This window comes from Anoplophora glabripennis, unplaced genomic scaffold (genome assembly GCF_000390285.2).
Source record: "Anoplophora glabripennis isolate ALB-LARVAE unplaced genomic scaffold, Agla_2.0 scaffold97, whole genome shotgun sequence".
Classification (NCBI taxonomy): Eukaryota; Metazoa; Arthropoda; class Insecta; order Coleoptera; family Cerambycidae; genus Anoplophora; species Anoplophora glabripennis.
Genome location: NW_019416215.1, coordinates 99,218 through 121,368, shown reverse-complemented (window position 1 = coordinate 121,368; position 22,151 = coordinate 99,218). Strand labels below are relative to the sequence as shown.

At 31.1% G+C, this 22,151-nt stretch overlaps 1 protein-coding gene across 4 annotated transcripts in view; it reads right to left on the bottom strand.

Moving 5' to 3' along the window:
* Positions 1 to 22,151, bottom strand: part of LOC108907322 (FH1/FH2 domain-containing protein 3) — a 146,907-nt gene that overhangs the window by 26,120 nt on the left and 98,636 nt on the right. The gene's annotated exons all lie outside the window — the stretch shown is intronic.

Sequence of the window (22,151 nt, the reverse complement as noted above, 5' to 3'; positions counted from 1 at the left end):
ACTTGCGATGATATGAAGGAAAGGATTAGATATGCATTTGCCACAATCACCCCAAATATTCTAAGGAATGTGAGAATATCATTTGAAGATAGAATAAGATGCTGTATTCAAGAGAATGGTTATCAATTCGAACATCTATTAAAATTTTTCTTTGTTTCTTCTAAAAGTAAAATTTTCTTTAATAAATATTTTTCATGTTCATAAATAATTCAGTTACTTACTACAAACATATTTATACAAAATTAATAACTTTTTATAATTATTCTGCTTATAAAATAATATTTTTTATTAGAAAACTTTTTTGAATATTTTCATGATAATGATAAAAGGAACTTTTACTTTTAGAAAAAACAAAGAAAAATTTTAATTGATGTTCGAATTGATAACCATTCTCCTGAATACAGCATCTTATTCTATCTTCAAATGATATTCTCACGCAAATGCATCTCTAATCCTTCCCTCCAATATCATCGCAAGTAATAGGTGGAACATTGTATACAAGATTTTTTATATAGCTCGCAACAAAGAAGTCCATTACGGTGAGGTCTGGACACCTACGTGGCCACTGACATGCACCATTCCTACTTATCCATTTATTACTAAATTTTCGATTTAAATAATTTCTCACTGAATATGAAAAATTTGCAGGTGCGCCATCTAATTGCATCCTCATTTTTCTCAATATATTTAAAGAGACGTCATCAAGAAGAACCCAAACCAATTCAGTAAAGACCTCGATAAAGACACGTGGATACATCTTACAAAAAAAATCGATAAAAAACGAAACGGCACAAATATCTCCAATACCGTTAGAGATAGGTATAGGGAACCTATACACAGTTTGAAAGAGTTTTAAATTTCCCAACTCCCAAAGTAAAAATATACTGGGTGTTCCATTTAAAATAACCAAGTTATTGCTGTTTAAAGTTGAGAGAAGTATTCAGCAGTTTTTTGAACACCCTGTATAATACTAAGTGACGACAAATATAACAATTTATAACTTCAAGGATCTAAAATAGACCCTCCAAAGCTGCTTCCTTAAAATTATTTTTTTATTGCTAATATTAAATTTCTACGCTATGCCTGCATTTTCACTAAAATTGAAATATCTCACAAACTGTAAGTCCTAGGTATGCAGAACCTTTAATAAAGTTCACCTATTTTTTTACGGTGCTTTCAAAAATGCAGTAAAATACAGGGTGTTCCATTTATTAAAACATAACTTTGATATGGTACGCTTTTCCTGGACACCCTGTATATTTAAAAATATTTTTAAAATGTAGCCGTAATCAACCTACACATACCCACCTATACAGGTTTCTGTAACATTTGCCGTTTGGTCACTAGCGACCGAGGCGTTACTGGTGGCCCACCCTGTATTTCGCGCTGGATTGAAATTGTCGCTTAACGACGTCACAACATATATTCCAATTTTGTAAAATCTTAAATGGGGTCAAAACGAAAAAAAATAAAAATTCTAGGTCCATTTTGTGATGGAGTTAGAAATATGGAAAAATCCTATTCGAAATGCATTGTTCTTGCAACCCGTTTATAATTTCAAATGTAAACTGGACAACGCATACCTGCAAAAGTAGCACACCGGACCCAAGGTGCAGTTCTCCGTTAGAGCCACCAACAGATCCGACTCCCTGTGTGCGATGCTGCGACACGTGGGCGCGGAGAACACGTCGTCCACGTTTTGGTCGTTCCCGTCGGCGTCATCAATATTCTCCCCGTCCGTGTCGCTGAGCGTCCCGTCCGTCGACTCCAAGGAGTTGGCACGTTTTTCGTGCTCGGCCTCGTCCCTACTGAAGTCGGCGTCGATGTAGTGCAACCAGAACAGCGACGATCTGGTTTCCAGAGAGTTCAGCCACTGGGACAACATGCCGGCGGATTCGTTTTTGTAACAGCCGTAATCAACGTCGCTTTTGGACAGGCTTCCGATCATGAGGCTTTCGGTGTCCATTTTGGCGTTTACATCTACCGAAAACCTAACACTTATTTGGTTTTTGTTTTGCTGTTATTGTTTCGTGGACACCACAGATTCTGTTTATTAGCGATAGCGAAATTAGCTACTGAGATAAAATAAAGCATAGTGTAACACTAAGCTACACAATGGTAAATATTTAAGCCATTTCAATTGAGTTTATTATTATTATTTTAATTAATAGCGTATTTTTAAATTAAATATTAGTTTTTTTTTACGGTTTCAATGGATAAAGTTTACAGATATGTATTTGACTTAGATAAAATCATTTGCTATTGGTGCTGACAAATAAATATAGAAATGATAACTTTGATTCTAAAGACCTTGATTCCACATTCCCAAATACCTGGAAGGTCTCCCTTAAAAGACCTTTTATCAAATGAAAAGAAGCTACTTTCTATTTTGTCAAAAATTCTACAGAAATTTTGAATTTTGAAATCCTACAATCGTAGGTATAGTACGAGTATTTTGCCCAGAAAGTCAGTCAAGATTTCGATTAAGCTATAGCTAGATCACAAATTTCTTAAACAAGGTAATTAATTTTTTAAAAGGCTATCTTCTAAATAGAATGCAATTTGTTGAAACTGATGCTGAACAACTAAGGAGTAGTAAAGTTTCAAAAGCGCCAAAAGCTTCACATAAATGCATCAAAGTTCAGTAATGTAATATTTGGTAAGTGTAGGAAACAGATCTAATTAAATTTTTCAAAATTGGAAGACATTTTTTAATTTACTTCGGCGAGAGGAATCAACACTGAAAATTTAATGCAACGTCTCTGTTATACTTTTCTGTAGCTTAGAAAATTTCCTATCTTTTCTAAAATTTCTGTAGTTATGTCCAGCAACCTCTCTATTGTTCAACTTCCCAATAGGACTCGTTTGAATTTTAAAATTAATTAATTGTCGTTGGAAATCATTATGAGAGGAAACTAAAATTTTCTAGGAAAACATTAATTGTCTTGATTTTACAAAGGTTCCCATAAAAAGACACCTAAGTAAACTATGCCAGTGGCTATGAAGCTTAAGATTAACATGTTAATTTAACTTGATAATAAATCTGTCAGTCATTTATATTACATTAATCTTTACCACTTTAGCGTACTGTTAACACTGTTATTAATGTCATAATTTATTTCAAAATGAAATTTAATAATCTTTGCCTACTTCAGTAATATACTTTCTTGTCTGATTTAATACATTCAAGTAACATTCTTCTCTTTGTTAAGAAACTACGAAATTGCCACTTATCTTACCGCTTATTTACTTTACGTTAAATTATTCAAAAATGATGTATGACAATATCTGTATTTCACTTATATTATATCAAAATACTTTTGGTTTTCCATGTACCTAAATAACTAGATCTTAAATTCAGCTTGGACTCTTTCTTAAATTACTACTATTACTACTAGTGCAAAAGTGCTCATGCTTTTACAGTATCTACAGATTAGAAGAGCGCTCTTTGCAAGTAAGTTCAAAGCAATGTTTTGTACTAATAGGCGTGCTAGTACATAACAGATTTTGTTGGTTGTGTCTTACCCATATCAGTACTGAAAGAGCTATATAATGAAAAAAATGGTATCGTTATTATGGAAATACCTGAAATCAGTGCCAGACGGTTGACAATGAATTTAGGATTATTATAAAGTTTTTCAAATGATGACAAAACGTACAAGTCCTGGATACTGGAGATACTTAACAGACTTCAGTTCTGTCGTTAACTTTTTCAAGACAACAATTTCAAATCCAGAATCTGATGAAACTACTTGTTCTAGGAATTAAAACTTTTCACAATAATTATATTTGGTCTTTAGACAATCCATGTGCAGCTGGATTGAGCCATTTTCAGCAAAGATCCGGTATAATTTTTTGTAGCAGTTTGTTTAACAATACTTTACCGTCCTTAAATATGTCTAATGAAACTCTTAACTATGGTGTTTAGAATAATGCATTGATTGAATTTTTTAGGGGACATACATGCTGAGATGAACCTAAGCTCCTGTAACTTGGTGTTAAAGCTAGTGCTAAATATTCAAAAGCCCAACATCTATCATAAATAAGTTTGTTAAAAGTGCAATAATGAGAGAGAAACAAATAAAGATATGACCTTTGTCTATATAACATATTTAAAAAAATATATCTACTTTATAGTGACAAAGTAACAAGGCTAACGAATCACCTTTACAGTAGGTAGGAATTAATTGCAAAAATTTCCGTTTTCCTGGCTTTTATTACAATTTACCGATTATTATATGAAACACAAATGTCTAAGATATAACTTTCTTTAAGCATAATGCTTTGGCGCTATCCATTTCAATAGAAGACAGTTTGATTGACGTGTAAATATAATTTAACTTAACAATAAACTCGTCAATTGTTTATGTCTTTATACTCATTAACTCATCTATTGTAGAAGGTATATAAAACACTCCTCTGACGTCCTAATTCTCTATAAAAATAAAACCTACTCTGCCGCTCAATTAGCATAATACAATGTCTTGCTATGCAACAAAGTTTAATCATAGTCGCGAGTAGTGGTAATAATAGGAAGGCCTAATTGCCCAAACTAATTGAATTGGTTTTGCTTAACGACTTCGAAAGCAAAAACAGCGCACGGTGTTTATTCAGTTTGTTATTAATTAAAACTTAATTTATTTCCTTTTTGCGAAAATTTCGATATATTCGTGAAGTGGAACAAAGTTGTTACTCACTTATTGGCGATGTGTTGCTAAGTTTATAATTAATAATGTCTTACATAATAACGATTTATACAATCTTATATACCAACAAGATTATAAATATACAAAATTGTTCGTCAGTCAAATTAAACTTAAATATATTCATATATGTACAGTGTGTCCCAAGATTTTTAAAAATCGCTGAAGCAGTTATTATAAATTATCACTTTTTTTTCAGCAAAATTTCTATTTTTTTTTAGCCATGTTTGACAGACCTATAACTTTACCGACATTTTTTAAAAATAGGAAGCTCTATATTTTTTAGTATAAATATATAGTCCTTCTAAACTGTTACCAATGCAGAAAACAGTGCTGCATCCCGCAGATGTTGTAATAAATATTGTAAGCATATACACCTGAAGTAAGAGCAGCAATGTGACATTAGTTTGATGGGACGGTAAAACTCATATTTTCTACTTTCTATGTAGTTCCGAATATCTAGGTATTGATTTTCCATATCCTCTAGTAACATAAACATAAATTAATTAATATAACTATATTAACATGTTAACTGATAGAGAAATTCTATATTATTACACGTTGTCGTATTCAGAAAAGAAAGCTGGGAAATTTTTTATAGTTATCTACAAATTTCTCATTAGACATAATTAAATCAATGACTGAAGCCTACAAAAAAAAACTATAATTACTAAAATGATTTTATTGGCTTTGCAGCTTTAAGTAGGGTACGGTTTTTTTAGAATATTAGTCTGAAATTATTAATTTTTTAATCAAATAAACAATCGAGTTATAAATCGTTTTTTAAACACACTTAAACTCTTGTCTACGCCATCACTAGGCAGCTTCCGAACTCTGTTATATGTATGTGTGCACTTATCAGGTCTTTTAAGACTTCATTAACTATTCACGTCAAAATATCCTTATTTCATTGATAAAAATGCAATGAATATTGTTACAAAGTTGAAGAGATATTTTAGCGAAAAGTAAAATGCAATAATAATAATAAGCATTTTCGATTCCCAACACATTGTTTAAAATTAGTAATAATCAAAGTTGTTAAAGATTTTAAGAACCTCAGGAGCCGCACACAACGCACATTTTCGTCCTTTCATTTTTTATACAAAAGCATTGCTAGTTCGTTTTAGGTCATCATCAATTCTTAATTTTAATCCTCCTTAATTTTCATTGCGGGAACCTGCGTCTTTTATTGTTTAAGTTTCAAATGAAATTATTAGTGAACAAACGTTTAAGCGAAGTCATCTACTCTTCCAGACAGAAGTTCGAATAAGCAGACTAAAATAGCCCATAAATAATGTAACAATGAGTTAATGGACATGTTGGTAACATATGGAGGCGCCGATTAAAACTGTAAGTTAACTGTTATTAGTTTTACAATATCATATGTCAAGCTTAATAAAGATGATTTTGCTAACATTATTTTACTACCTATTTTAAGTCGATGCTTTACTAGAACAAACAGGCACCTTCTTATGGTGAATGTGTACACTTTTTCCACTACATGCAACTTATTGAACTACATAATTGACTCTAGTTGAAGTCTACCTAGCAACGGTTAAAAATAATTTGCCTATGGCTATAAAGACCGGAATAAAAATTTTGCGACAGCAGATATTTTTTTAGCATGTAGTAATCATAGTTTTTACGCAGACGCTTGAGCTGTATAACCATTTTCTGTCCAACATTGGAAGGGTGCCTTGTCAGTAATATAATAATAGTCAACAAAGCTTTGACTGTGTGTTGCATATACATACATTATGTGAAGGAGCGTTCAATATTCTTAAATGGATAAAAGGCAATTAAAACACGAATGCAATACAACGTTTTATCCATAATCACATCACAATCATATTTGTCAGAATTATTGGAATTTAAAAAAAAATATTCGCACGCCTTAATATTTCTTACTAGTACTCAATGAAACGTGGTAGGTTTTATTATACCTGCTGGTTGCTGTGGTACGATGTTTATTATCAGCTATTTAATAAACAGTTATCTCTGAATTTGGTAAAACTGCAAGACAGTAATTGTGTTCCTGTGGTTGTTTTTGAAGAAACTCAAGAAGCAATTTTTCTTTTATTGCCAGAGAAATCCAGGGAACATTACGAAAAAGTGTTCGCCGAATTTAACGAATGGAGGGAAAAGCAGAGAATAATGACAATAAATGAAGAAATCATGCTATCGTCTTTTTTTTAAATTTGAAAAAAATATATGCAATTTCATCTATGTGGTCGAAGTATTCGATGTTGAAGCTTTACAAAAATATAGATATTTGAAAATATAATAAGCTTACTCCTTTTGAAGAGTGAATTGAGAGGATACAAAGCAAAAATAGCTGCAGTATTGGAAAGAGCACATATTGAAGAATTTTTGGCTGGGGCTTCCAATAAAGAATATTTAATGATTAAGGTAATATCACCTTACCTTTTACATGTTATTAGGTATATAGTGAACTTTGAATTATTTAGGTTGCACTAATAATGTGGGTTTCTGGTGCCTGTCGATGCTGCGAATTAACAAATTTGAAAATTAGCGATGTACAGGACGTTGGTAGTTACCTACTTGTTTCAATACCTAACACCAAGACGAGCATTTCAAGAAAATTTACAATTATAGAAAATATACTTCGCGCCCAATTCGTCTAACACAAGACAGATTCTTTTTAAGATACATCAATCAAAAATGTATTTCTCAGCCTGTTGGAATCAACACATTGGCGAAGGTACCCTCAACAGTTGCTTGATTCCTGAGTATCGTAAATCCAGAACCATATGCTGGCCACTGGATGAGGCGCACTTCAACAACTTTATTGGCCAATAAAGGTGCTGATCTTACAACAATCAAACGGCATGGTGGATGGAAGAGCTCCCCTGTAGCAGAAAGTTATGTTGAGGAGTCTATATCTAACAATATTGATATGGCAAGGAAAATCCAAGGAAAATATAGCTGTTCGTTACAAGAAGAGACATCCTTCACTTGTACAAATTTTTCACAAACTTCGGCAGATGTTATGCGTTCCGAAAATGATGACAACAATGCTACCAGGGTTGTTATTAACGGAAAGGAAGTTAAATGTCATAAAACAAAAAAAAAGAAATGCCTATTACTATAAATGTAAAAATGTTAATAAGTAAATAAATTAAATTAGATTTTTTACAGGNTGTCGATGCTGCGAATTAACAAATTTGAAAATTAGCGATGTACAGGACGTTGGTAGTTACCTACTTGTTTCAATACCTAACACCAAGACGAGCATTTCAAGAAAATTTACAATTATAGAAAATATACTTCGCGCCCAATTCGTCTAACACAAGACAGATTATTTTTAAGATACATCAATCAAAAATGTATTTCTCAGCCTGTTGGAATCAACACATTGGCGAAGGTACCCTCAACAGTTGCTTGATTCCTGAGTATTGTAAATGCAGAAGCATATACTGGCCACTGGATGAGGCGCACTTCAACAACTTTATTGGCCAATAAAGGTGCTGATCTTACAACAATCAAACAGCATGGTGGATAGAAGAGCTCCTCTGTAGCAGAAAGTTATGTTGAGGAGTCTATATCTAACAATATTGATATGGCAAGGAAAATCCAAGGAAAATATAGCTTTTCGTTACAAGAAGAGACATCCTTCACTTGTGCAAAATTTTCACAAACTTCGGCAGATGTTATGCGTTCCGAAAATGATGACAACAATGCTACAAGGGTTGTTATTAACGGAAAGGAAGTTAAATGCCATAAAACAAAAAAAAAGAAATGTCTATTACTATAAATGTAAAAATGTTAATAAGTAATTAAATTAAATTAGATTTTTTTACAGGTTTATTATTTTTTCATTATTCGACTAGTGAAACAAAGTTACTTACTTTATTAGTTTATTCATCTATACTATTACTATTCTACTACTACTATTACTATACTATTACTTATCTATTACTTTATTCATTCAGTATTCAGTGCATAAAGTATCACTTTAGACGGTTCATATGTGTGGATAAAAGTCCTATTATAAGGTGATTGTGGACAAAAGATTGTTATATGCATATGACCTGTGTGAATGCCAGTATCTATGGTTATTATAAGCTATCAACTTTGGCTTAAAAAATCACTTATTAGTATATTGTCAAAAACATAAAAAATAAGATGGTCTTGTAACAATAAATAATAAGTTAACAAAAAACTTAAAACCACTAATAGGCTCCTTTAGCAAAATATTTTTTATGATGACAGCTTAACTTTTCTGGAGCCTATTTAAAGCAGATATTTTGTTATGGTTAATCAACTTCTGCTTATGGCTAAAATATATTTTCCTCGGTGTATCGTTCCATAAATAATTCTTTGTGTTATTTTGATAAGTCAGTAAGTATAAAAAATATAAATTAAATTTGCAGAAAAGAGGATCAAAACTTTTTTAACGTTGATTTTATAATTTTAGTCTCTATTTCCCAGTGTAAGATATTTCTGCTTAAGCAATATTAAATTTATAAAATCAACACTTTTACTGATCCCTTTGGTACAAAAGATTGTCCATTCATTTTTTTCTTTTTATTATGGAAGAAATACCGAATTAAAAAAATTATTGAAAATATTACAAACAAATAATACGGACAATATCGGTTTACTTAATCTTCACTTATTATCTGCAGGTTTATAAACACCCTGTATACGAAGACCAATTAAGAGCGTCGGACCTGACCTTTACTCCAACGCCCGTGCAACGAAAACGGACCCATTAATCTAAATAAATATCAACTGACACATCTCCAGCGGTTATCCGAATCGAGAATGAACGATTCCCATAGCACGCATTTATTATGGCACCTGTTTGGCGAACACGTATATCGTATATTTTGAATGGTGTGTATCTCTCGATCGAGCCAGGAGGCATAGGTAACCCACTGACCGCGGCCCGGCAACGACACATCGGAAAACGCTAACTAAGATGCTCTCGAGATTGCTGCCACGACTCGCTGCGGAAGGCATTTATGCAATTATGCGCCCAGCCCCGATTCATTGAACTCCGTTTTGAATGAATTATTTTTAGGTAATTATTGCCGGGGTTCGAACACGACAGACAGCCAATTATAGCGTAAATTTAAAACTGTACCTACTGGAAACTATAGAACCGAGTAGATTATGTGGCAAGCTGATTACAACTAAGCGAATGTAAGTAGATATAAACTTCAAATAAATGTGTTTTTTGTAATGTATTTTTATCATCCTGTAGCTATTTTACTTAGCGGTTTGGACAACATGTTCATAAGAAACTGTGTGTTTAATTTTTGCTTCATAAAATTTTGTTTCAGTTATTTGGGAATTCCTTGTAAAGAGAAGCTACTTGAAAAAGCAATTCTCAAAATATACAGGGTGATTCATAAACGATGACCAAAAATGAAACCTCGTATTCTTTGGTAAATTTTAAGGGGAGACTTTCCTATAAAGTTTTTATCTAGGACGCTTCATTAAAAAGAAGTGTTAAACTTCAAAAAATATTTTTAATTTTTTTAAATAATTTAAAAACTAGTAAGTGAAATAATTTGAAATTGGGCACATGTATTTATGTAAACATTGTCCAAAATCTGAGGCCTTTTTCTAAAATTTGTATGCTTCAGTGGCGCAGATACAGGGTATCAGTGGCATATTTTTCTAAATAAAATAGTACGCCACGGCTTTATGGAAACAACCATGATATTTTCGAATTTGTCTTTCAATTTTCTACAAATTACTACTCTTTTATGTTTTTCGAAAAAAGCTTGATTTTCGAGAAAACTTAAAAACTAATTGAAAACACTTTTACTTTTAATGATTTCATTTGAGTAAATGCTCAAAAGTACCCCCATTTCCACGAACACAGGCCCGACAGCTTTTTAGTAACGAAAATGTAATTTGTTCGAAATTTATTGTTGCTTGAATCGGATGAAAAGCATTATTCTTTCTTCTAACTGCTCAGCATATCAAAGTTGCTATCGCGGCCCACTATGTAATTTTAAAAAGCATTTTATTCGAATATCGAAGTGTGTTCTCAGTTCGTTTTTTAAATTTTACCCGAAAATCAGGCTTTTTTCGAAAAACATAAGAGAGTAGTAATTTGTAGAAAATTGAAAGACGAATAAATTTTAGGAAAAGCCCTCAGATTTTGGACAATGTTTACATAAATTTGCCCGATTTCAAATTATTTCACTTGCTAGTTTTTAAATTATTTAAAAAAATTAAAAATATTTTTTGAAGCTTAACACCCTGTACCTATTTAACGAACCGTCCTAGATAAAAACTTTATAGGAAATACACCCCTTAAAATTCACCAAAGAATACGAGGTCACCATTTGTGAATCACCCTGTAGAAATAATTAAGATCTACCGAAAAAAGTGTCATGAAAATTTACATAGATGTTCCTAAAATCGTAATAAGAACAAACTGAAAATTCGACATTTAAATTTTGATTATTTCTAGTTATCATGAAATTATTATACATTGAAGATTTGATTAAATTTTCAAACAATACTGTATGAAAGTTTGGTACAATGTTTATGTCGCTATTTTAGGGAAAAAATTTGTAAATATTTATGACTGTGTTTTCTGTGTATATTCAAAAAGAATCATTTCTTATATCCTCTTTCAGGTTGGTACTATATCTTACTCCCTGTCCTACCATTATATCAAAGCATTATTTTTTGTTGCCGTTATTCACATATTTCCATATTTTTTTGCAAAAGATTTTTAATAGGTACTTTTAATAGGTACTCTTTTGACTTAAATACACTTATGATATAGAAAAAGGTAACTGACTGCAAGTAAATAATAATATTGTTGTCAACAAACAATCTTATTATAATTTATAGTTGATATGACTGTTTTTAGCAGTACCCTTTTTCAAAGCCTCCAAACTAACAATCAGATATAGCAGCAAAAACCCGATTTATAAGAAATTGACGCCTATGCCCTAACCAACTAACAGAGTATCTAAGAATGAAAGAAAAAGATAATATCAATTATTTCTGAACACATGAAAATCTAAAATGTATACTTACTAAATAGTTAGCAGTGATAATAATATTATTTCAGAATAAAATGGTTTGATTCCAATTTGAAAGTTATTTTAAGTGATATTTTATACAAAATAAATGAAAAACTCAATTTTCTAATGAAAGTGGGAAGTATGACGCCAAGTATAAAACTTTAGACGATTATGATACTAAAATTACAGTAAATATTATACTTTTAAATCCCCAACTGAAATTCCATATTTGTCTGAGAGAAACAACATCTGATGTTACATTTAACACACATAGCTTTCTTGCAGATTAGATTTAAAGATAATAATAAACTATACAGTCTATAAATATTAAATGATTAAAAGGCCATAATTTTTAAATTATTAAAAATATGGCGAATGCGCCAGTAAAATTTATATATTTGGCAAAGTAAATTAATTAAAAAATAATAAATATCAGGGCAACCCACACTCTGTTGAAACATGGCAACCGGCATAATTTACTACAAACCAGAAATTTAAAATATCCGTTTTTTTTTTCTCCCAAATGCTTGAAGAGCAACATAATTTATTTTAATTAATCTTCTCTAAACTACTACTACTAAATTGAGAATCGCCACGCAAATATAAATTCCACATTATCATTATTTAAATATCCCAAAAATAACATACGAGCATGATCGATGTACAGGACTACGAATAATATAGAAGAAACGAAATACCGTTGCTGTTCTATTATGTCCAGCATTCAATTGTAGCAATTTGAATCATATTTAAAAAAGTAAACACGAAAACTATAAGTGTCAGACAGATATTTACATATTTTCGTTATGTCCACCTGATTACAGTTTCTGGTTCTATAGATATACGAGATATGACCCAAAAAATTAGAATTTGAATACCAATAGCATTTTTATTCAAATTAATAAAAATTTGCGTATTAATGGGTAAAAGTAAAACTTGAACATATTAACATTTAGTAAGAGTAAAATTGCAAAATGTACGAAAGAATTTGAAAATCCTAATATGTCATAAATAATAGTTAAGCGAAGTTCCAAATAGTGTTTTAAATACCATAAATGAAATGTTACAAATATGTTAATATGTTTTAATTAATTATTTTTATTACTGAATAAAAAAAATATAGTAGGTACGTACCCTAAACATATCTTAACTGTAGTTGCACATTTTTACATTTATATAAAATAACGGTTTATAAAAATAAAATAAAGTAATACATTTAAATATTCTTTTTACATAAATAGATTTAATTTACTCTTCAAGCTCGCTTAATGGATAGACAAGACAAAGCACAAAACATTGCCCGGAGCAGATCAAGAATGTATTTTTCTTAAAAACTGTTTGTCTCAATGTCAATTTTTTCACGTTCTGTAAACTTCCTTTAAGGAAGTTATAAATAGGATTAATACATGCAGTCACGTTAGTCATACATCTTAGAATTTGTAGACGTATGTTGAATAGTAAATTAGCAGCAGTTCGATGTTTCTTGTAGCAATGCGGTTGTCCATGCAATAACTTTTTTAAGTTCCGCAATTAATTGCTGTATATTAAATAAATACAGGAACTCTTATACTGTTACATAAAATAAGTTTACCTATGTATATAAAAGAACGTACGTATATCATATATAATTAATTTATTAATGATCATTTTTTAATTTTCACAAATGAAGTTATATGTGTACCTTTTGACGCCAAATTTATACATACAAAGTACTAAAATCAAATAAAAATGTTTTAATATCATAATCAATAATTATTAGATTACATTCATAAATATAACGATGTTACAGGAATATACAGGGTGATTCACATATGGTGACCAAAAATGAAACCTCGTATTTTTTTGTGAAACTTTTGGGTAGTCTTTTCTATAAAGTTTTTATCTAGGACGCTTCGTTAAAAAGATACAGGGTGTTAAACTTAATATATTTTTAAATAATTTAAAAATTAGCAAGTGAAATAATTTGAAATTGGGCACATATATGTATGTAAACATTGTCCAAAATCTGAGGGCTTTTCCTAAAAGTTACATGCTCCAATGACGGATATATAGAGTATTGGTGGCATATTTTTCTAAATAAATAGTACGCCACTGATTCACGGTAACAACCATGATATTTTCGGATTCGTCTTTCAATTTTCTACAAATTACTAATCTCTTAGGTATTTTCGAAAAAAGCCTGATTTTCGGTAAAACTTAAAATTCACCAAAGAATATCAGGTTTCATTTTCGGTCACCATTTGTGAATCACCCTGTATTTGAGTATGCAAAGTGACTAAAGTCGTGACTTCTTGTATATAGGGATACAAAATTATTTCAAATTAAAAAAATAACGTATAAAATTTATTTCTAATTCGTTTTTTCCAAGTAATTATGGGCTTTTAAAACTCAACTAAATATAAGGAATGTAACAAAGACCCATAGTTAAAATCTGATAAAATGTAATGCAGAATTTGATGAATAAATTACTAAAAATTGTTTCCTATGTTAATTTCAAAATAAACGTTTTGAATCCTAATTTTAATAATATTATGGTGATCATATTTATAATATTCTCTGTACTTATATACGAAAAAAACATTGTCGAAAAGTTTTTCTAGAATTTCCTAAATAGGCGGATTTTCTTTATTTTTAATATTTTGCCATACTGCAAATTAAAAACAATTTCTAAATATACCCCACGCATCAGGGGTTGTTTTTAACATAATTATTTGTGCCTATTTTGTGTTTTTCAGGAATGTATTTGGTAAAGTATTTTGTTTGTTAATACATTTTATATGATCTAAGTTTGTATAGAGACGGTTGCAGAGCAACACGAAAACAAAAAAGTTGATGTTGAAAAATCAAATAAAAATGATGACATGTTTTTCTAAATTCTATTAATCTATTTGTTTAGTTGTACAACATTCAGGAAATAAAGAAAATTATTCAAATCAGCACAAGGGTTTATACAGTCCACTCTATCGAATAACAGTATTTATATACCTGTTATAGCGAGGTTTCAAAATAGACAAAAATAAGTTTGTTGAATACAACTCCTGAAGATGCTTTTAGCGCAGGAAGAATTTATTTACTATTTTTTTAATTCATTCCTTATTGCTGCAAATTACCCAAAAAACAACACACAACAATGGACATTTTTTCATTTGTTAAAGGTCCTGTCTTATTTGGAATTATGAAACTTTCTATACGGGATGTTTAGAAAAGTTGGTACAAAATTTAAGGAGGTGAAGAAATAGTAAAAAAGTTCCTATAATCATTGATACTGAGATATGGCAATCCAAAGGGGTCTTAACCTTTCAATATTTTGTACTAACTTTTCCAAACACCGTGTATATTAAAGGGATCCAAATTTAGATATAAGGAAAGAAATTTTATTAAAAATATTTCTTTCGTAAAAAAAAATATAAAATTACAATACTTTACATTATTTTTGAATTCAAACATATCGACTAAATTTTCAAATAAATTAGGGTTTTTTTAAACTAAAATAAGGATATCAATCGCAAGCCCTTTGATCAATTATATTGTCACATATCCCATCCATTTTTTCTACATAATTGTTATTTAGTATTGTACTAGTTAAGACTAGACGGACTAAGATCTTATCCTCGTCGTAGTAAATATATTGTGTCTAAATCATTGTATTAAATATGCAGTTATTTAGTCTCATCATTTCAGCGCTAACAGTAAAGCGCCACAAACAGAATCCCACGAAACAATAGCAAAACAAAAAAAAATACGTAGGCTCCAACAATCCCAGATAAAAAACAATTAAAAAATAGTTCTCACAGCGAGATCCACCAACTTACAGTTAAAACAATTTTTCTGTCACTTAACCACAACACTGCGCATTTCGAAGCGATCAAAACAAAGCACCAGAAAGATAGATAGCAGGACGTGTGCGAACCGAACTGGAAGAAGTGAATGGTTCCCAGCAGGGAGAGAGATTGAGGACCGGCGATATCTGCAAGAGTCGGCGAAGAGTTTAACTGACCATAAGCCTGCCGCGGCATCGGCGACACATTTCGGGGACCCACATTTGCCGATGGGTGACGCTTCGGTACTGGTAGCGGCGGTCGTAAAATCGCAATGAAGTAACTCCAGTAATACGAGGACTTTAATTACCAGTTTTTACTGTCCGTGTAACGGGGAAACGGTTTGAGGTTGCATCTAATCGGAAGCTTTACTGTCGACTAATTTTCATGTGTGAATAATCTGAAAATTTTATTACCTAATACCTACAGAAAAAATAGTTGGCTGGCTGGATTACAGCTAAACCACTCTGACCATGTTAAAAATGTATTGTCGTCATAGGTTCAAAAACTTTAAACAAATTTTATTCCGCAAATTTAATAAGAGTGTAAATTATGTAGACAATTACAAAATGTTATAATATATGTAAAGCATAGAAGCTACACAAAACTACTAAACTACTGCGAAAGTTCAACATAGGCCCATTCAGTGATATATAATTTTAAACATTTTCTTTCATTTTCTGATAGTATTTAACCACCTAAATATATCTTTACAAAATTAGGTCAATAGGATTAATAATAAGTGATATATTTAATTCTGAATTTGTAAGACCCTTAAAAAGGTTAACACTGTGGGGTTATGACGTCACGATACCACCGGCTACTTGGCGATCAACTCGTGAGCAGTCGGAAAGATGTGTAGATATTTATTTGCTATACTTTTACCTAAATTATATACCTATATTTTTAAGTGTATAAATAGAGTGTATAAGAGATATATATCAAGTCTTGTTGAAATGCATTTTTCACACAACATATTTATTATAAACATAGAATGACTTGAACTACTACTAATACTAGTGGTTCGCTTTTCTACATTTTCTTTTGCGTTCCATTTTTGTACAAATGCACCCAACGTACTTGACTCGGTACTTGTGGATGTATGTGACGACGTGTATGTGCCAGTAGTACTTTGACTAGTATTTGAAGCAACTCAGAACCACCCTCGTTTTTCTTTGGTTGCCCGTCTAGGGGGTTGTAAAATATTATTATTTAAATGAATTGCTTATAGGTCCCTCTCGCCACATATTTCGAAATTTTTATGGACGGGAACGTTTCGATGGGGTAGAAATTTGTTTTCGGCATAAATTTTAAAATTGTGCTCTAAATGTTTAAATAATAATATTTACAACCTCCTGGACGAGCTACCAAAGAAAAGCGGGAGTGGTTCTTAACTGCTTATAGATCCCCTCGCCGACGTATTTAGAATTTTTTGTGAACACAAACATTTAGATGGGGTAGAATTTTTTTCCGGCGTAAAGTTGAAAATTGTGCTCTAAATGTTCAAATAATAATATTTTACTACCCCCTAGACGTGCAACCAAAGAAAAACAAAGGTGTTTTTTTTTTCATTTTACGGTAATGAAATAAATATTTTATTCGGAGTCGATCCTGAGGTACTTCTGCAGCCTGGAACTACACAATATTTGTACAATCCTCGGTTTCGACTCATTTAGACATAAAAACAATGATTAACGAAACTGCCAAGCGAACCACACACCGTATGTATTAACACAGAATGGGATAAGAGCGAGCGCGAGCGCTAGCGGAGTGCTCTGCCAGTCGCCCGTACCGGTATTATGACGTCAGGCAATGGTTGCTCAAAGTTTTTCCGTGCTCTGTTTTCATTAATTTATTTCACACATTTCTCGTTGAAACAAAAAATTGATTTTTGGTATACTAACTAATTAAAGGGTAAACTTTTGAAATATGCAAAAAAAATTCTACTGAATGCGCCTATTACTGAGCATGTATAAAACCTGTTTTATAAAGGAACTTTAATCTTGCAACATTTATTAAAGATCAGTGATAAACTCAATATTTTCTATTAGTGACAAGTATTTTAGTCTGTCTAACTGTTGCGTGACAAATTTTAAATTTAGGCAAACTGTGATACTGATCCTGATCAAAATGAACCAATGAAAACGACCAAGCCAACGAATAACTGAATGATCATAAAATTCTGCTAGAATAAGAACGCATTTTAAAAAATTGTAACTTAGATGGGTCTTACAAAATTAATGGCATAAAACTGAATACTAGTATCACAAAAATTTTTAAAGGCTCCATTTAATCAAGTTATACGTATAAATAGGTATATACAGGGCGTTCCGGTACTTGATACAAAAAAGTCGACTACAAATAAATGAGGTCAAAATAATATCAGTTCTTCATATCAATTTTTTTCATACGGGCCTTCGTAAACTATTCTAGACTATTAACTCCAGCATGATGCAAATTTGGTGATCGATAACACATGCGTACAGCTTGTTTTTGATATTGTAAGTGAAACTTGGTTATGCCCAGAACGCCAGGGACGGACTATGCCCAATGGTTAACAATCCAGAATGTTTGCCTGCTTTTTCGTGTGCAAACAAATAAAATTGGTAGACTTGGAAAGTGTGTGGAGGTCGAGAGTACCCATATTACAAATGTGTTTTGATAGTTTTCTTTCTTTTAAATTATTTTTTAACTCATTTAATTTATTCTTGTTTTGTTTTTCTATTTTATTATGTGGAAAGTGTGTTTGTCAAATTTTATTAGTGAAAATTATATTAGCAGACAGTAAAACTTTCTAGGCTCTTATTAAAAAAATATGTACGGTTCTAACATAGTAATTATATCCGATTAGAAATTAAAAACAAAAAATGGTGGAGGCGCCGTTCGATGTACACTGTGACATAAAATCACAAATATTTTCTAAACTGTTAATTTTACCGAGTTGAACTAAGAGAATATTATCGTTGGCAAATTCTTCAGGTAACTTATTTTTGATAGAGGCAGATTGCGATCGTCATGTATGCAAAAATTATGGTTTGTTTCATTTACAACATCAAAACTGTACCCATGTGTTATTGATCACCAAAGCACATACTGAAGTTAATAGTTTAGAGACTGTAAATAAATATAACTTTTTTAATTCTCTCCTTTGAGGGCCCGTAACTTGTTAACGAAGGCCCGTATGAAAAAAAAATATATGAAGAACTGATATTATTTTGACTTCATCTATTTGCACTCGATTTTTTTTTGTATCAAGTACCGGGACACCCTGTATATTTTTGTAGATTATTAATGAGTTTTGCAACTAAAAAATAAAAAACACATTTACTTTTATTTAATATGAATTAAAGAGTTGTTCGTAAATATGCCAACACAGTTTTACTAATTTCAAGAATAATTTGTTACAAGACAAAAACAAATGAACTGAATAAACCTCAGTACCAAAAGATATAGATCAAAATAAGAATTAAACTAATAAGAAAATAAACGATATTAAAAATACAAAACTATAAGATGTTCAAAATGCCCACTTCAGTAAGTTTTAATACTTATTAATATTTGTTAACTTAGTACATGTTATTTCATGATAATTTGGATTAATTTGACCTTTTGTTATAAAGTCAGGGGCTCAGGTCAGCCTGGGTATATAATTATTTTTTTTACAATAAAATATTTAATTATATAATAACAAAATTGTTGATTATTGGTTTTGGTGACTTGAATAAATTTTCAAAATTCCCAGAAATCTCGGATTCGGCTTTTTTTAATTTTATTAGACCCATTTGAAAAATTGGTTGCTGATGTATGGGTAGACAATAAAAATACTTTTAAAAATATATCTATATATCCTGGCATTTATGTCAAAAAATTGGTTTTAAAAATAAAAATCAAAGTGTCCCAGTACTTTTTCCAGAAGTTAAAGGTATGTATGTATGTATGTTCAAATAAAGGTATTCCTTACACTCACACTATAGCTATGCAGGCACATAATTCGAAATTGTTATGCCTAAATAGATATTTGATTGTTAATTCTCGAAATAATAGTATTTTTTCCTATAAAGCATTTGGGTACTATGGTACAGTCAAAAGATTCTTTAATACAATTTTTTGCTCCTAATTTTGACACATATTCAGAAGGAACTGGAAAATTGTGGCTATCTTACGTCTAGCTCGATTTTATTTTTTTATAAAAAATGTAGTGCGTTTCTACACATTTACAGCTGTTATTTCTGGATATTGAAAAGCAAATAATATTAAGTTTTCATAAATTTTCCACACTACCAAAATTTTGTGTTGGATAAAATAAATGAACATCGTAAACAAATCAAAATAAACTTTTGTTTTCTTAAATGGAATACATTTTTACACACTTGAATAAAACTTTCTCAAGATTACAATACTATAACTTTTGATATTGTATTTCTAATAATAATAACAACGGAGATATGGCTAGAAAAGTGTGTCACAACCACAATGCGTTGGAATCAGTTGTTTTGAAACTAAAAATAATCTCCAATACAGTGAACTCATGGTAAACTCCTTTGATCATATCTCCTTTTCTGTAAGAAAGATACCCTTCAAACTTCATCAATGTAAATGCAAGAAAGTATTATATACAAGGTATTTCATAAGAAATAAATGTTGGTTTATTTTGAGAACTGTATTTGCTTGACTGACACAAAATTTTGGTTTTTGGGAAAAATGCATTCCTTTCTTTTTCAAAAAATTAACCGATGTTTCAATATATTTTAGTATTCATAATAATTCTAAGAATATAAAGCTTTACCTTTGTTAGAAATATTAAAGAAGACCTATACCTAAATACTGTTATCTGCATTTCCAAAGCCAACCCAACAAATGTAAAGAGTTATCTAAATCTAAATCGATATCCATTATAATTCAAGGCAAATCTGTACAACATCTAATTTGACCCACATTTTAAAACAAGCAACATTTTGTCTTGTAGTAGGAGAAACTAAATATTCACAGTTAGTATGTTCCTATCACGGCACTGACCGTCTCAATACCATACGATGTAATACTCCAACGTAGAGACTATAAAACCATGACAAAGATGCAAATTAATTTTCAGTAACACATTGCTCGGTAAAGTGTAACTAATGCGTACCCTGAACGGCGAAAGAAAGTAGAATACCTAACTTTTTTCACGTACTAAGGCTTTTTTACAAAAATTAATTTATAAGTAACCTAACACCTAACTGAAATTCTCAACCAATTTTTTAACTTTCTCTTACGAAGGTGGTCCTCATCACTCGGCCCACTAGTAATTTAAAATCGTGATTTTGTTTTTACTCTATACTATTATCACCGCCTTCTTTAAATGGATTTTTAATAACGTTTGGTTGTGGAATAAAGCTTATTTTGTTTTTACTCTGCTTTAATTAATACAAACTACATTAGATATTATATTTAGTAGCTCAAGGACTGTCGAAGTGTGGTGGGACAAGTGGTGACAATGGAATGCATTAATGAAAGGTAGCAGATGACTCTCCATTCAATCAAGGTCACGAGTTAGATTAATGTCATTTTTTGCCCAAATTTTTTGACTTGTACCTAGATTTTATGCAATTCTGAATGATTCCGCTCATTGTGCATCAGATTCTCTTCCATTTTCTACAAAATTGCCTGGAATTGTGGAGAAAGAAATTAAATGACATTATGAAATGAACAGAGCAAATATTCGATCGTCTGTAATACTTTTTTTATCTGAATATTTACATAAGTTAAGACGACTTGGAAACATTTTTGGCATGAAGTAAAATTCAACAGCAAATATACAATTTTCAAATAAATTTTTGATACTGACAAGACCAATTGATGTTTTTTTTTTCAGGAAACAACAAAAATTCATATATTTCTTAACGATATTTGAATGACTGTATCTCAGTGAAAAATGGTCGTGCTGAGATAAAAAATAAGTATTTAGAAGCTTTCTAGATTCAAGATAGTTTTGACAAAAATTATTTTAAACTACGTTCATCGAGAAATCAAAAGAAATACCTCGAGAAAACAATTTTCCTATTTTCCACGGACTCTTTTCTGTACTCAAATATTAAATAATGTAATATTAGGGTAAATACTACGGAAATTAAAAAGTTTAAATTCAAACACCTCTGCTGTAATGCATGAGACCCTTAATCTCAGGGTCGTGGGTTTGTGCCCCACGTTGGGTGCCACTTTATAGCAGAACAACGGGGAGCCGCTCGCTAGGGTCATGGATTTGTTTTTGCGAACGTTTGATTAAGGCACTGACAGAACATCTAACTAACTTTATTGACACTGACATTAATTATCAAAGGTATCTCAAATAATTTTACAAATAGAGCAAATAGGTGTAAACATATCGCCTTCGACACATCTCCCTTCTGTTACTCTCTACTACGCAGACCCGTCCTACCGTCGTCTCCCTACTATTTATATTAGTTTGATAAACAAAACTTTTAAGATGAAAAATATTGAGAGAATTAAGATCGGAACACCGAGGCAGCCACGGAAAAGGACTACCTCGACCGATCCATCGATTGGGAAATGTGATATTTAAATAAGCCCTTACTGCCCTGCTAAAATGGAATGGTGCAGCATCGAGCATA